Below are 16,389 nucleotides of genomic sequence, written 5' to 3'. Positions count from 1 at the left end.
GCGGGGAACGGGAGCAGAGAGCCGTGCGGGCCGCTCAGGGCGGTTGTGATGCCGGGGTGGCTGGCAGCAGGACCGTGCCGGAGCCGCCCCCACCCGTGGAAATGGTTGTTTAAAAGCAGAAGGGGCGCGGGGCAACAACGGGTCGCGGGCAAGCGCGCTCCGAGTCCTTCACCGCGCCTCGGGGCACGGGAGGACAGGCCGGCGGGCGGAGAGCTGCCGGCAGCCCGGGCACCAGGACCGCCGCGGTAATGCCAGCCCGGCACAAAGGCACGGCACGGCTCTCTGAGGCCGCACGAGCTTCCCGGGCCGACCACGCTTCTCTACTGGACCGCAGTCGGGTTAAAGGGAGGGGAGCGGGGGCTCAGCTGCCCCCGGAGCCGTGAGGTGTGGAGCCCGGGGAGAGCCGGCACACGGACCGGCTGCTGCCGTGCCTCGCACCCTCCGCCTGCGACGCCAGCGAGAAACTGAGGCAGCGAAGAAAGACGAGCAATCTGGAGAACAATTAACAAACCACGTAATTAAGTAGAAACCGATTTTCGCTTGTGGCTGATGTCTGTCTCCTTAGCACGCCGAGCAAGATGCAACACGCTCCGCCGGCACCACGCACGCTCCTTTACACAGCGCAGGAAGCACACGGACGTGCACGAGCCCCGAGGATTTGGTTGCACAAAGAGAAAATTAAGCAGCCTCTTTGTCTGAGCTCACGACTTGCACCAGAAAATTCCTCCCTGGTGCCGTCATCGGCTCTGCTGAGCCGATGTCACCGCGGCAGGAGGGCTTGTGGCTTGCTGGACTTGCAGGGCAAATAGGGGCAGCGGTCGGCAAAGCTGGCCGTGGGGCGGCTCCTGCACAGCCCACGGAGTTACAGCACAGAGCTCCGGCTCCGTGCGACCAGATAGCAAAGCCCCCTGGGTTGTGAGCACAGGTCATCTTCCTCTGCCCCCGAGAACGGCCTGCGGCACTGACCCATACAGAGTTCACGCGAGCTTACAGCCCGTCTCCAGGACGTGTGTGATGTTAATGCCGCTGGCAGAAGAGAAGCTTTCCTATTCCCACCCCTAAGATGGTTTCTTACTGTATTCCCTAAAAAACAGACTCTTCAGAGTAATAGTAAAGTAACAGTAATGATGTAAAAATAGCAAGTAAGATCCTTCTGGAGGGTGAAATTCCCACTTTTCTGCACAATCCTTATTCATTAGTCCTTACTGGTTTAAAAAAAAATACTGGTTAAACCTGCCTACATACAAACAGCAGCACACAGACTGTAAGTGTAAAGAGTAAATGTAAGCAAAAATGCCAAAGTACTGACAAAGCCTGCAGACTTATTTGCAGCAAATGCTTAAGCATAGTTTTGCTCTTGTCGTTATCTTGCTGTTACTGTATGGCCAGTTACAACACAAGGGCCTTTTTAAGTGCTTTGAATATTTAAAAGGCATTTAGTTACATACTAAATTAGATACATACTAAATTAGTTACAATACAATCAACAACTTGATTGTATTGTTAAATACATCTATGTTTTGTCCGGAGTTGAGGAGAACTTACTCCACCGCCACAAAAAAATCCCTTTAGAAGTGCATTGTGGCTGGGAATCCAGTGAGGCAGCCCTTTGCCTTTGGGTAAGCACATGTTGTGAAATTAAACAAACAGTGTCCTGTCTGGCTCATTTGGGAGTGGTGCTGATAGGCTCTTAAAGAATTCCTGTGCAGAGCCATTTTTCTACAAGAATGTTAACGATGACATGGGAAACTCTGGGATACATGAGAAAATATGATATGGGGAAGAGGAAAGAAGATAGAAAATGATATGGCCTGGAAGATGCCACCACCACAACAGCAGAACCAAATCCTGAGGCCCCATATGCATGAAAATGTCCAAAAATAGGCTTGGTTTAAGTCTAAGACAACTCTGCATCCACAGGGCTAAACTGGCTGACGTTTTTGTTGTTGTTTTTCTGTGGTAGAGAATGCAAAAAGTACAGATATATGTAAGCGTGCCTGCTTTACCTTAATTAACAATTTGAATTGCTTGGAAATTTCCAGCTGGCAAAAAAAGATAGGTTTGGAAATCAAGTAGCTTGTATAGTCACTCCCTTTTTAATTGGGACGTGAAGAAAGACTGTATACAAATTAATTTTGTATACTGAAAAAAGAAGGCAGCACAAACCTTGTGTCTCTGACAAAACATTACTTCCCCCACGGCCACCCCACCACTGCTGGAGCTGGCTCATCTCTTGTTGACAAGTGGTGCACAAACACCCCAGCAGCAGTTTTACTCAGTTCTGCACCTCCTACACTGGTTTTGAGTTCTGTTTTTTAAATCAGGCTCTTCTGAACACCAAGGCAGCCAACACAAAGAACTGGCAAAACATATACATAAGCCATATAGGCATACATCCATATACATACACTATATGTAAGTCAGTGATGTGGCACTTCAGGCTTCCCAACAATATTTTGTTTTCCAGGATGAGGCCAGAATCTGCTTCTATCATGATGTTCCTGCCATGCCATAGATCTCTTGACACAGGCAGAATTTGCCTTGAGAAGAATCTGCTTTTCAGTCCACAGTTGGACCAGCTGAAGGCATTTCTCAACAGAGATGCTGATGGCGTACAGATGGCAGGTGGACTCACTTGGAAAGATCCTTCAAACAGACTCTTTCTAAAAAATTGGAGTTGCCTCTTTTTTTCTTTTTCCTTTTTTTTTTTTTTTGGAATATGCAGGAAGTGACACCTGACTTCATGCTGCAACTGGTCCTTCCAGTTCTGTGAAAACATGACTCTTAAAAGATGATGAAGGATTCGAATTAGGTCAGTCAGAATGAACCCATAAGACTACACGTGTCAGGAGAGTGTTCCCCCAGAGGGAGACAAATGTAAATAAAGTACAAACATTTTGAAAAAGTTTCCGAGCCCTTTGCAGCCTTTCTAAAAATGGAAGGTTTATTTTGGATGAAGGGAGAAAGAGGACTTGGCTTATCAGTAAAAAATGGGAAATAGGAAACATCTGTATTTACCTGGAAAATAAATTAAGAAATGGTGCTCGATCAATAAGTAGGTTTTACTATCACAAGTAGTATATATTTAATCCTGTAAGGATCTCAAAGAAGTTTGCAGTTCTTTGCACAAAGGGAGCTGAGGGACAATATTCCTACAAGTGTAGAAATGGCAAAACTTCCCTTGGAGAAACTGGTCATATATACTTAGCCATGAGGCAACAGAAAGGCTTAAAATAGAATGGAGGAATCCTGCTGGTCAGTGCTCTGCAGCTCCCAGTGGGCAGCAAAGGAGTACAGAAATACCCCTGAACATGCCACTCACACTTGAGAGATGACGCTGTATCCTTCTGAAGGCTCTCCTTAGTATTTCTGAGGTAACTGTGAAGAGCGCTGTGGCTTTGGAAATTAAAGAACCGGGAGATGATCAGTTGGAAAATAAATCTCTGAATTCTTCTAAAATCCTTGTGATACTCTTCCCATTCAGAACTAACGTGTTTCTGTTCCGTTTGTCACTCAGCGAGGCAACTCCATGAAATCTGTGAACTCCTTAAGGGTAAAAGTATTTATAGCACGGCCCTCTGCACCTGCCCTGATCTGTAATGCAAGGGTCTATTCAGATGCCACTGCAAATGCTAAGGAGCTCATGACCTAACTCATGACCTAAGGGTCCTAAAATATCTCTGAGGTCTTTTTCTGCACAGCTCCTTTCACTCTAATTCCCTTTCAGCTGAGCAAATTTGAGTCTCCCAGTATTTTGCACTGTTTTTTATTTTAAATTGGGAAGTTTGCTTTAACTGATAGCTACCAAAACTATCTTAATATTCTGGAAGTAATAAACAAGAATCAAGTAACACAGACAAAAACAAACACAACAACAAAACAAGGAAACAAAGAACCAAAAAAACCAACCACTTTTGTTAAGATGTTTTCCCACTCACTTCTTTTTAGAGGTTCAGATAGTTTTAGGCTAGATAAAGAAAAGCAGTTTCTTTCAAACTGCTTGTACTTACACATTGCTGTGCTTGTGCTCCGCTCCGTTAAGTCTCTACGGAAGTCACTTAATTGAGTTCAATTACATTCATCTGGTTCTTAACAAAAATAGTCTTGCAAAAAACATCCTATCCGTTTCAATTTAAAGCACGCTAGTGTGGAAGAGAAAAGAATGCTAAGGAGGAAGGTCACAGTAAAGAGCAAGTTGTATGTTATGGGGGGAGGAATTGTATCTGGCTGTGCCAAAATGCTCAGCCGAAAAGAAGTGTGGATCAGCAGATCCAAAAGGAAGTAATTTGCTCCTGGTGAAAGGGCCCACTCATAACTTTATGTGGACACAGACATGGCACTAAATACAGTGGATTTCCTTCTGAATTGCACTGTATCAAATGATATCAGACTCAATTCTGCTGAATGCAAGGTGAGAAAAAAGTTGTTGAAATATCCACTGTCCTGGACAGTGCCTTCAGTAAATGTAACTCCATCCCTGTTAAGCAGCCCATCTGCCGGAGCTCTGAGCTATATATAGATAAATACACCATTGCTGTAGCATCTACTGCCACATCTATGTGATTACAGAATCATAGAATTACTCAGGTTGGAAGGGACCTCAAGGATCATTCTAAGTTGTACCGGAGTATAGCTTTGCAGTTTTGTTGGAGATTCTCTTCTGGCAGAACATTTACCCTACAGATCCTTAAAAGATTTGTGTTCCCGACCTGCAGGAACATATGATAATAGTAAATAGTGGAGGAGAGCAGGAATGGAAGAAATAGCCAAGACACCCAATGATTTTTCTGACATCCACCCTTTGATACCAATAGTACAAAAGGACATATTACAGACACAGCAGGGCAGGCAGCTACTTCCCTTGTCTTGGCCACAACTGAGAACACTAGAAGACTTTTAAGAATTTCCTCAAATCAGATATCTAAGTTCACAGCAGGTGCAAGCATGACAAGAAAAAGCAGCTCTTCTAAGTGTATCAGCAGAAGCTTCTAGGCTGTACATGTGAATGCTCATCTTCAGCCATGTTGCTTTTTGCTTTTTGTTTTATGGAGGCTCTCAAACTGTCATACAACAACAATCAGATGGAACGTAGACAGCATGAAGGAAAATACATCCACATTCATGCAGCCCAAATTCCAGCTACCCGCTCATGACTGACAACCTTGGAAGGTAGAAAGGAGTTTTCAGAGATTCTGAGCCAAGCGGAAATACTGGCATAGGTTTCCCATCTGGCTCTGGGAATCTGATATCACAGCACTTGATCATCAACATTTACTCAATTTTGATTGGATTGGATGTATCATTCAAGAAAATAAGTCATTAAATTGCCAAAATGCATTATATGAGCCCAAAAGGTAAAAAAGATTACTTCTGAAAGACAGTAAACTTCCTGATTTGAACTGAATATTCACCTTTCTGGTGGTAAGAGCCTGAGCACCAAATAAGTACACCTTTAAATAACGTTATTCTTTTTTTGCCAACAGCTGGCCTACCAGCTCTGCCCCAAGTTTTTCATTACCCTACAAGACTACACACATAGGAGAAAAAAAAAGATCAAAAGCATTTGCAGTCTAATATTCCCAATTCCAGGATGTTTTTAGAGCACATATAAGCAAATTGCTTACTTGAGCCTTCAGCTCCCTGTAGGCACTTGGCAGAGGCAGTGAAAGTAAAGGTAGTGATGTTGTGACATGGTCTCCTGCCCACTTTCCAGATGGCAATCAGCTAATTTTAACAGCAATGTTCAGCCAAACCTAGTAGGGACCAGCTGGTATTGAGGCTATTTACCTAGTTTCTCATCCCTGTTGTCATTCTGTTCCTTCATGCATTTAAAGACTTAATTTAAAAATTTCTACTGTAATGTAGAGGTTTCTTTTTTCCTTTTTCTTTCTTTTTCTTTTTTTTTTTTTTAATAAAGAGAGGAAAGACTGTGAAGAAAGATGCATTCAGCATTATTTTATAAGCAATCATTCATCATGTTGCAGTAGAAATAGTGTTTTATCCTCTTCACTTTAGGCCTTGTGTTTGAACAGCCTGAAACCTGCTGACACAGCAAAGGAGCTGTGAAATTGTTTAGTCTCAGTTCAGGTAATTGTGTGCAGCTCAGGTACCACCTCTGTCCTTCCAACACATATCTGTGTGTATCCCACAATCCCAGCCTGTTCTTTCCCGTTCTCCCTAAGAGCAAATATGCATTTCATATCACTCAGATCTTTGATCTGGCAACTTGACGTGTTATTATTTAAACATGACAGATGATATTCAGTAATAATAAACACAGAAAAGTCAGTCCACTGGAAAAACAAATACATATTAATCTGACCTCTCATTAGTTCCTTATCCTTTTTATCTCTGAAACCTTTCACTAATTCCTGGCAGTTAATGCTCTTCTGGTTAAAGCACTTGATGTCCTTATTAGTCTTCATGCTTTTTTCTAAGGAAAGCTGTTTGGGCAGAACTCATGGGTCTGTATAATTTACATTTACAGATTTGCCTCCCTCCACGAAATGAAAAAAATGGACTAAAGTCACTTTCTTGGAATTATTTCTGATTTGATGTTGAATGTTTCCCCAAACTCAGAGGACATACTTTAATGTCACAGTGTAAGACTAAAATTACCAGATCTAAAGGGAAATTGTGAAATAAGTTGTTGAATTCCACCAAGAATAATCTATTTCTTTAGAAAAAAACTATCTTTCCATGACTTAATTAAAGTCAGCTTACACACCACGATGCCAAAGTGAAGAACTTTTCATTTGCTTGGGAAAGCTATATGAGAACGCTGGGTACAAGACTGCCATAGAAATGCTGTAACAGCAGAGATCGGCATCTGCAGGCCCTTGGTAGAAGTACTGTAATAGTTCAGTACATCACAACACGCTTATTTCAGCATTCAAACAACAGTTTCAAGCACTAAGATCACTGCAGGTTGTTTGGACTTACAGCTTCTTTTCATTATGAAGGTAATACGGCCCTTACATTTCAAATTCACAGATCAATTTTAGGGAGCACTGTTTTGAAATATGTCTAAGACCTCGTGGCGTTCTTTGATTGCCATACTTCTCTCAGCTGATCACTGGTGCTGTAACAACGCCTATCAAAACAACAGCAGCTTACAGGTGCCAACAATAAAAATGTTTGAAGAGGTAATCCTCTGCACGTCAACATGCTTAACATCCATTTCAACCATCCCATGGCCTGTATGAATTGTTAATCAAGTAGAATTGAAAACTGGCACGCAGATGGCATAACTGTTACAGCTGGATAGCAGGCAAAGGGCCAGCCAGAAGCTACAGTTTCATTAGAAGCTATTTTAACGTTCACGGGTCTAGGGGGACAATAGGCTTAGCAAACAATTGGACTTGCACTATTGCAGCTCTCTGCCAGAGCGATTCTTGACAGTTCGCGGCTGAAGTTAACAAGTTCAGAATCATCTGCACACTATTCCTCTGCAGCCAACAGCAGGCTTAACCAGAGACAGAATTCCCCAGTGGCTTTTTTTGCAAAAACTTTCCTTTATTGATTACAGTTTCTCTTCAGCTGTTTATGAGAAGGAACAACGGTTTCTAACAGAGGCTGCACAACTAGCAGCATATTGAACACAAATCCATAGGAAGTTGAAGACTGCTCACAGATTTTCTTCTCTAGCATGCAGCTGTACAGCAGTGACTTCAAAAACACACAACTACCAAGCACTAGGCAGATTCAGATGTTCTGGACTGATTGATCTGAGCTACAGAGATGAGTAGGACAGCACATTCTGCTGCATTTGGTCACTGACAGAACAGGGTTCTGCACACCATCACCTATTAATTCCAGACACCTTGCTGCAAGCTGATAACCGCTACAAAGCTAGGATATGTAAAACAAAAGCAGTTCTCGTGTTCCTTACAGGCTGCCAAGTCAACTTCTGCATAGGCAACTTTTAATTTTTTGCTACTGCCCCTTGCAGCCTGAATGGTTTTAAAGGCAACACTTGGACACTGTTTGCCATCTCCTTCATCACCGAAACACCTGGCAGCATGCGACAGCTCTGTAACAACTGCACGCTGGCACCAAGTAAGGACCAGGAAAAGAAGATGTGTTTTTTGAATTCTACTACTATATCTGATTTTCAATGCATTTTATTTTAACAATTATTAATCCTGCGTCCAAAATTGGGGCATCTGCTAGGCAGCTAAAATTTATTTGCTTTAGACAAGCAATCAGCCATCTTTTGTCAGGGCCGTTGCACCAAGTGTAATTGTTTCACATGTTATTTGTCTTGTGAAAGCAAAGCATGAATTTCATTGTGTTGTTCTCACAAGCCCACAAATCAGAGAAGCAGATCATACACATCACACATGAAACCTTCTTTTTCACTCTATATATTTTCCATACTACTTTGCTCTGAATAAAGACATGGCTGCCTGTATACTCCAGGGTATAAATGCGTTTCCTGTACTTAAGGCAATGGTATCTGGTACATTTACCAGAATTATTATTTATTTTTTCTCTTCCCACAGTGTCACTTATTATCAGATTCACTGCAGAACCTCTGGGCATGTGTGTCACATCATGAGCACCCTGTGAAAATCCTCAAGCAGGCGTTAAACTCAGTGGCAGAACTAAAGAAGTTTAGCTGCATGAAAACACGAAGGCATGCAGGCTAATTAACCAGCACCTAGAGCACTGCCAGGACACTGACTGTGCTTAGCATCTCTGCACAATACTCTGCTGCCCAGTGTAGAATCAGCAGCTTGCTTGGAGCCAAACTTGGGATCTCTGATATGGGAGGTCTTTTCTGCAGAGTAAGCTTGGTCTTAGTTTTCCTCTAAATAAACTTGACCTCTTCTGTGCTGCAGAATACAACATCTGCATGAGTGCATAGTGAAAAATACTTACTTCTGATTTCTGCATGCTCTAAAGACAATAAATATAACATACTCCTGCACCATATGTTAGAAATAGAAATAATAAAATATAATCTGGTCAGAAATGTTATGTATGGTATATTTCATTTTAATGAAAAATATATTTTAAAAGAAAAACAATAGGATCCTTCTGCCCCCAACCTGACGTGAATTAATTCTCAATGTTGGTGTAGAGGTTTGGTACTGAGAACAAGATCTTTGTTCTTCTTTTTATTCTTTTTGAACTTTGGAAAACCTTACGTTTCTCTCCTTCCTCTGTGCAGTTTATTTTGTTTAATAACTGGTTTTCAAAGCATGAAATCCTTAGGCTTTGAAGGATTCTGACAAAATGGTTGGGTGGATAAACGTTTTTTTTTTAATAAGTAATTTATTCATAGATGAAAACACCACTTCCTCCATAGCTTTGACTATTATGCTTAAAATTAGGCAGAAACTAGGGATACATGTAACTGTTTTGATAGACTAGATTCCAGAAATCTTATACAATTTTCCTAATTAAAAGGGAAGCTTTATAGAAGTTCATGCAATGTAACAATCAGAAGGAAGAAAGGACTCTTATTTTAAGTCCTTTCTTAAATTTTTAAGAAGTCCTTTCTTAAATTTTAAGAGCACGTCACTGATTCCCAGCTGGTGCCTTACCATGTCACCTACCCTCTCTGTATCTCTGCTTCTGAATCTGTATACTATGAAAACATGTGGGGCTGGTCAGAACTTAGTTGGGAAGCACCATCACAACTGCACGCGCAGTAACTGTATTGTCATCTTTTACTACACTGCTTGTTATCAAGGGTCTGTCCTAATTATTTCTAGCAGTCTATGAATCTTAGCATTGGGATCAAGGGAAGAGAAATTTTTGCTAACAAATTAAAAACATCAACATGAAACATTAAAATCACTGTAACTGAAAGCTGTATGGAATCAAACCAGTTCCTTTAGCAGTCTTGTCTTCAAGATACTACAGCAGGAGATGATGAAAATTCTAAGGATTTAATTGAGCCAAATATTTCAGAGCGTGCTTAAAAACGTGCTTACATTCAAATTCACTAACTACAAAAAGGAAACAATTACTCACTATTTTTTGTTGTGAGCACCCAACTAGAATTATCGGCCTTAAAACAAAAGCAAACGCTTTTTCATACAACGTCTAATTAAACTATGGAACTCACTGCCACAGTGAGTGATGCTTTGGAGGCCAACAGTATAAATAGGTTAAAAAGCCCCAACAAAACTACTACACGAATACACAGACTATTAGCTCATGAAAATTTGTTAAATGTGTTTGCTTGGATGGGAAACTGATCATGAAATCCCTAAACTGTTGCTGGAAGGAGTGGGGACGACCAGACAGTGCAGCTGGGAAAGAAGCATCTCATTGTGTTTTTTTGTTTTTTTCAGTCCTCCCTTAACAATTTGCTAACAAGTACCCCAATGTTCTCATGTTTCTCTGACGCAGTGCCTGTATGAATTCAATTTCTTTTCTCACCAACATACCACTTCTTCTGAGAAGCTTCAGAGGAGGACTAACCTGGAATGCATGAATTTCTCGGAAAATGAATAAATTCAGCAGATGATTAGGTAGATGAATCTGCTATTCAAGAAAGCAACTTCTGAAGACTGTACAACATCCAAGGAGAAGGAGGAAATGTTCATTGAGCAGAATCTCACTGTAACTATTGCCAACTCCAGGCCCAGTCCTTACAGACACTGTCTCTACACTGTGAAGCTTGCTGGTACACAATAAAGCTGCTAGTATGATGTGCAGAACCCATTACTGGGAGAACAGCAGTGTTATTCTCAAGGTTTGATCCTCCCATAGAAAAACCATACTGGAAGCATCAAGAGTATCAAAAGAGTTCATGAAAACTCACGGCGTAAGTCTGTTTGGAGGAAGAAAAGTACTGTGCTGAACAGCGTGAAAAGAAATCTTCCACTCTCTACGAGTCAGCTAATAACAGCACAGGAAACATGCGTCTTCTGACTGCAGTGATGAAATACAATCTTTACACGTTAGACAATTTTCTACATTGAGACAACGAAAAAAATGAAGATTTAAAAAAAAATTCCTATTTTTTCCTTCTGGTGGGAACCTCAGTTGTGAAGAATGTTAGCAGTTATATTAAGGACACAATAAATCAGCATTGCTGTTTCTATGCAAAGAGATTACATTGTCATCATGTTTATCTACAGAACATTACATCTCAGCTAAGATACTTTTCTCCCTTATAGAGCCTGACACACTTCTCCTTGTCTTCCTCTCAGGGTACAAGCCCTGTACATAGACACCAGAGCTTTTGTTAGCACAGGGGGTGTTCCCACAACGTACCACCAGTGTAAACAACAATATGCAAAGAATCATTCAAACCAGACACTGAAATTCACAGAACAAACAGAAACTACAAAGCAAAATCAGCCTCTTTATAAAAACCAACCAAGACAGGAAAAGTGCTAGAAGTATATATGCTTGTGAAAGTCATGGAAGTAAAAAGGAATTTATGAAAGTGTTTAGAATCTGGCATGTTGAGGGTGAGGTTGTATGACAGATATTTCTGAGCGCATCTTGTAAGGGCATGTCTGATTTAGGTTGTAGGATCTTATTCCTTCCCTTGTTTGTCAAACCTAGCTCACTAAATCTGTACAAAATAATTCAGTAAATAAATCTGTGGGGCTTTTTGCTATTGTTTGTTGTTTCTCAGTTCAGTGATCTGAATTTGCTCACCGTGTCATCAGACAAAGCCTGACCTGGCAAAAGGGAATGAATGGCCAAATGTGGAGCCATCCATGAGTTGTATCAGTTAAAGTACCCCGTGGAGCTTAGCTCTAGGTAATTTAGACAACTGCCTTTGCAACCTGACGGGTTAATGTCTTTCAATTTGAAGATATATATAATTCCAACTAAGATGTCAAGGCTGCGAAGTTCATTTTAATCTGCAATATTTGATTTCTTGATTCTCTTCAGCTCCTAGAGAACCACGTACTACAGGAAGGGAACTGCTACTGAACGTCTGGCACAGCCAGCATCTTCCAGCCATCTAGTGAGAAGCTAACTAATATACTATGTTGTAAACATGCAGACTCAGATAGTGACAGATATGAAGCGTGCTACAGATTAATGTACGCCCATCTGGGTGGCTTATAAACTAGAACAAATTTCCAGCTGTTTTACTGATTAAACTCATCCCTATTATCATGCATTTATATAAAGTAAACCATTTTGTCAGTGAAAAATTACCTTGCCATTCTCATCACTCCAACCCAAAGCTCATTTTCTGGACAGGAAACATTAACAACAGTGGAATTCCCAGGGCACCATATGTGCTCTGTTTTGCACAGACCTGCCCAGAGGGCTAAATTAAAGAGCTTGACATTTGTCCCTCACCTTTCACCTCTGCTCAGTTTGTCTGTTTTGGAAGGATGGGAATGAGCATGGAGGGGAGGAACTACCAACGTGTGTGTTATGTTAGATATCAAGGAACACTCACTAACTGGTGTGTAACTAAAAAGCTGCTGCCTTTGAAGCTTTACATCTTGTTCCAGAGTGCCAGTTCACAAGTGTGGCACTTGTAGCTGAAGTCACCATGATGCTTGTGGTACACCACACGTCTGAGCAATGCAACATCACAACATCACTGTCTGAAGGTTCTGAGAGGTTGTGGATGCCTCTCCCTGGAAGCATTCAAGGCCGGTCTGCATGGGGCTGTGAGCAACCTGGTCTAGAGGGAGGCGTTTCTGCCTACGGCCTATGGCAGGGGGATTGGAACCAGCTGATCTTAAAGGTCCGTTTCAACCCAAACCATTCTATGATTTACAGGTTTTAATAAATTAATTCTATTTGTCTAAATGTTTTCAAGACTGAACAAATGCTATGTGTGACCTGAAACTTTTTTTCTGTCTTCCTGGCTGTAGAATACATAGCGCACAGGGATTTCCTAGCCTGAGCAAATGATACTTGCTAATAGAACATGCATACTGGGGCATAAGGACATCATCCCAACATCATACAGTCAACAAAGCAACTACATTTCCTGGACAAACTCATCAGGACTTTAAAATGGCACAACTCAAACATCATTTTAAGTGTCTGTTCAGCATCTGTAGAAAATATAATTTGTGCTATTAATCAGCAAGACAAACTTAAGCTACTAAGTTACTACTTAGACTACCAGGCCACAATGTGGTCAGCTTTGCCCCAGACTGACTAACACAATTTGAGGCAAAGCAATCCCGTTCATGTTAGGTGTCAGTAAAACATGGATTATGGCACTGCTCTTTCTTACGATTCAAATATGAGCGCTCATCACCAAATGCATTTGTTTTCTAAGATCTTAGGGCAACAGAATCCCATCCTGCATCACAGACAGCATAAGAGAGGAACTAATACCCTACGTTCACAGGTAATGCACAAAACAAAACTCTGACTGAGAACAGTGGATTCTTTGCTCCTTCACAGCTATTTGTTTGAACTTAAAAAACCTCACGGTTTATGTTATGCAGTATTGGAACTACACTGCTTATTTTTAAAGCAAAGTTGGACACCTGAGATGAAAAGAAAAACGAAGAAGTCACTCAGTGAGGCCTCTTCTCTGCCAGCACAGCATTTTGCAGCTCACAAAACCTTCAGGGGATTCTCCATTCAGAGCACAGCTGCTTCCTTTCCTAAATACCCTTTCTGTTACACTTCAATGTTTTCTCTATTTAGAACTAAGAGTTCCTAATTTTTTTTTTTAATCTCTCACTAACTTAAAAGTATTTTCTTGACGTCCTAATTCTTTATATTCCAAATACCCTCTCTTCCTCTGAGTTCCCTTATCACGTTAAAATTGTTTAAGTCATGAGGTATTGGCCAGACAGAAGCTAAACATTCATTTCCCAGACCAGCAGAAATATGACTAGAACAATTTCTGCTGCTACTCTCTTCACAACAGGCCACTTATTTCAGGAAGAGCTGGAAATCTATCAGCTGCAAGAGTTAAAATGATTGGGGGAAAAAAAGGTGGCTTTCAGGACAGCATAGGCTGCCTAGTAGATACTGCATGTAGGCATAGAAAGCACTCACTGTGTACAGAATACAGAACTAAGGTGAAATTTTCCAGAAGTTCTCAAAGAAACTCTCTGCTATCAAAAGTCAGTGAGCATCACTAGTTACAGGGTTTTGCAAATGCCTAATTGAACGAAAGAGAAAAATGAGGAAGAATAAACACAAGTATGCTTTTATCTGTCCCTGTCATGGGCTGCGATGGAGTGCAAAAAAAACACAACAGTTTGCTGAGGAGAGGCAGAATGGGGGCAAAGTAGGGGGCAGAGTGGCCTCCATTAATTCCATAGATACTCTGAAAGCAGAATGATGTCAGGAATGTCTATCTTAAAACAGCCACAAAGTCTTTTTCCTACTTTAAAATGACCAAATAGGTTAAATTCAAGTTTAAGACCAAAAAAAAAAAAAATCCTGGACTTCCTATTAATGCCAAGTTTCTGTCTGCAACAAATTTTTGTGGTTGTATATTAATCTTGTAAACACAGCATAGAAACATTGACAGTTGTTGTAATAGTTATTCCTACTGGTCCCTTACTGCCATAAAGTCGTTAAGATCTTATAGTTAATTATCTATGCTTAATTATAACGTCAAGATAAAAAGATAAATAGTCCCCCTTCCAGTCATTTTTAAGAAAAGGAACCAATATCTGTCTGTAACACCAACACAGGTGACATTTGGCCATGGAACCCCAAGCTTTTGATCAGTACAATAAAAATAAACAAACAAAGGTAAATAAACAGAGCACAATATGGCTTCTGAAGCCAACATCAGTTGGTAAAACAAGGCATTTCTTCACTCACATATGATATCTGTTGTAAGGTTAGAAACAAAAATGAGCACCCAGTGTTAAAGCCATCATGTAAGCAAGTTTAGTAAAATATGTTAAGGGCCAGGAAACTGGGCTAATTTCAAAGCAGATCCAAAGAAGCTGAGCTTGCAGGGAGGAATTACATCTTTATTCATTACTCAGAGGGGTAGGAATTTCCAGATTTCAGCCTAAACTTGTAAGAGGAAGCAAGAACGGACAGGGCAGGGATACACTAAAGGCAGATTTTAAACAGAAAGTGAATAAAATTTTAATGAACAGCTTGACCGAACTGAATCCAACTGCTTCCAGCAGGACCCTGATAATGATACCTTGAGTTTACCTGAACTTAAGCTATGGGTGATGCAGTGAGGATTAGAGAGATGAGGTGGCTTAAGTGTTATACCAGTAGAGTACAATAGAATATACTTTCTGCAGTGGTTAGGGTAAAACAAATCTAAACTAAAATTAAGCAGTCCTCTCTTGGTGGAGCTGCAATAGGAACTTTTGGTAGGGAAGTTTGGGATTTTAATTGTTTAGTTAATTTTAGCACTATCCTGTGCTAAAGTTCTGCATGTGGGTACATCTGCCTCTACCATCGGATGCATTTTTACGAAATGATTTTATGACAAACTTAAAACACGTGTTTTGATTCCTATTTTAAGATTATCAGCATTAAGGTGAAAGTCCTACTACTATTTTTTTTTCCCACTTTGCTGGAATCAGAATCAGTATTTTTTTGGTCCGATTTGTTTGTGATTGTTACTTTTTCTTTTTTCCCTCTACAGAACAAGAAATTCTGGAATGGAGTTTCTGTAGGCAAACAGGCTGACAATGGGGACGCTGTATTCCAGTTTGACTGCTAAGGGAGAAATCATATGAAACCACAGAATTTAAAGACAATTACTCAAAATGAGGAAGCTTGTCTAAAGAACACTGGCTCTAGATAATATGACATTATTGTGATTCAGAATCCTAAATTCAAAATGTATGGTTAAAAGCCCTTTAGATTCAGTTATTTCAACAGCTACTCACAAAAGCCATCAGAAATTGTTAGAGATTTCATGTCCTCTCCTGTAATTTTAAATGGGTAGAAATGAGAAACGTAGACTAACAGAGTGAAGTAATGTACCTTGCAAAAAGTGTTCTGAATTCCAGCTATTTGTTACTGAATGCAACTGCTCATGAGAAAGATATAGGCTAATGGTGGGGAGTTCTGCTAAATCATTATTCGTGCAGATGATGAGGTCAGAAAGATTAAAACTCAAATGGGAAAGAATATTATAAAATTAAAATGCTCTTCTAAAGTGAAAGGTGTGTATTCACCTGTATTGGTGGGCAAAAGCAAAGTTGAGGCTGGTGAGGAAAGTGACTAGAGGAAAGATTTCTCATTGAAAAACGCAAGGGTGAAAGGAACTGTTTTAAGAAGGAGATTAACAACTGGATTATATAAAAACAATAAATGGTGCAGGGAAAAAAAGACAGGAATTTCTCTTCGGCTATTCCCACGTTAAAAGGAAAATCAGACGTTACGTAAGGTGCTGGAAGTTCTAAAATGAACAGAACAGAACGCTCGGATAAAACATGTTCAATCTATGAAATTTCTGCAGGCGTAATTAAAGCTAAAATTTAGCAGATT

General features: G+C 40.6%; 1 protein-coding gene across 4 annotated transcripts in view; it reads left to right on the top strand.

Moving 5' to 3' along the window:
• Positions 1–16,389, top strand: part of RPS27L (ribosomal protein S27 like) — a 334,929-nt gene that overhangs the window by 41,608 nt on the left and 276,932 nt on the right. The window lies entirely within an intron of this gene.

This window comes from Lagopus muta, chromosome 10, assembly GCF_023343835.1.
Source record: "Lagopus muta isolate bLagMut1 chromosome 10, bLagMut1 primary, whole genome shotgun sequence".
NCBI classification, from domain to species: Eukaryota; Metazoa; Chordata; class Aves; order Galliformes; family Phasianidae; genus Lagopus; species Lagopus muta.
Note: the sequence above shows the minus strand (reverse complement) of the source record. Positions and strands in the feature narration are given on the sequence as shown.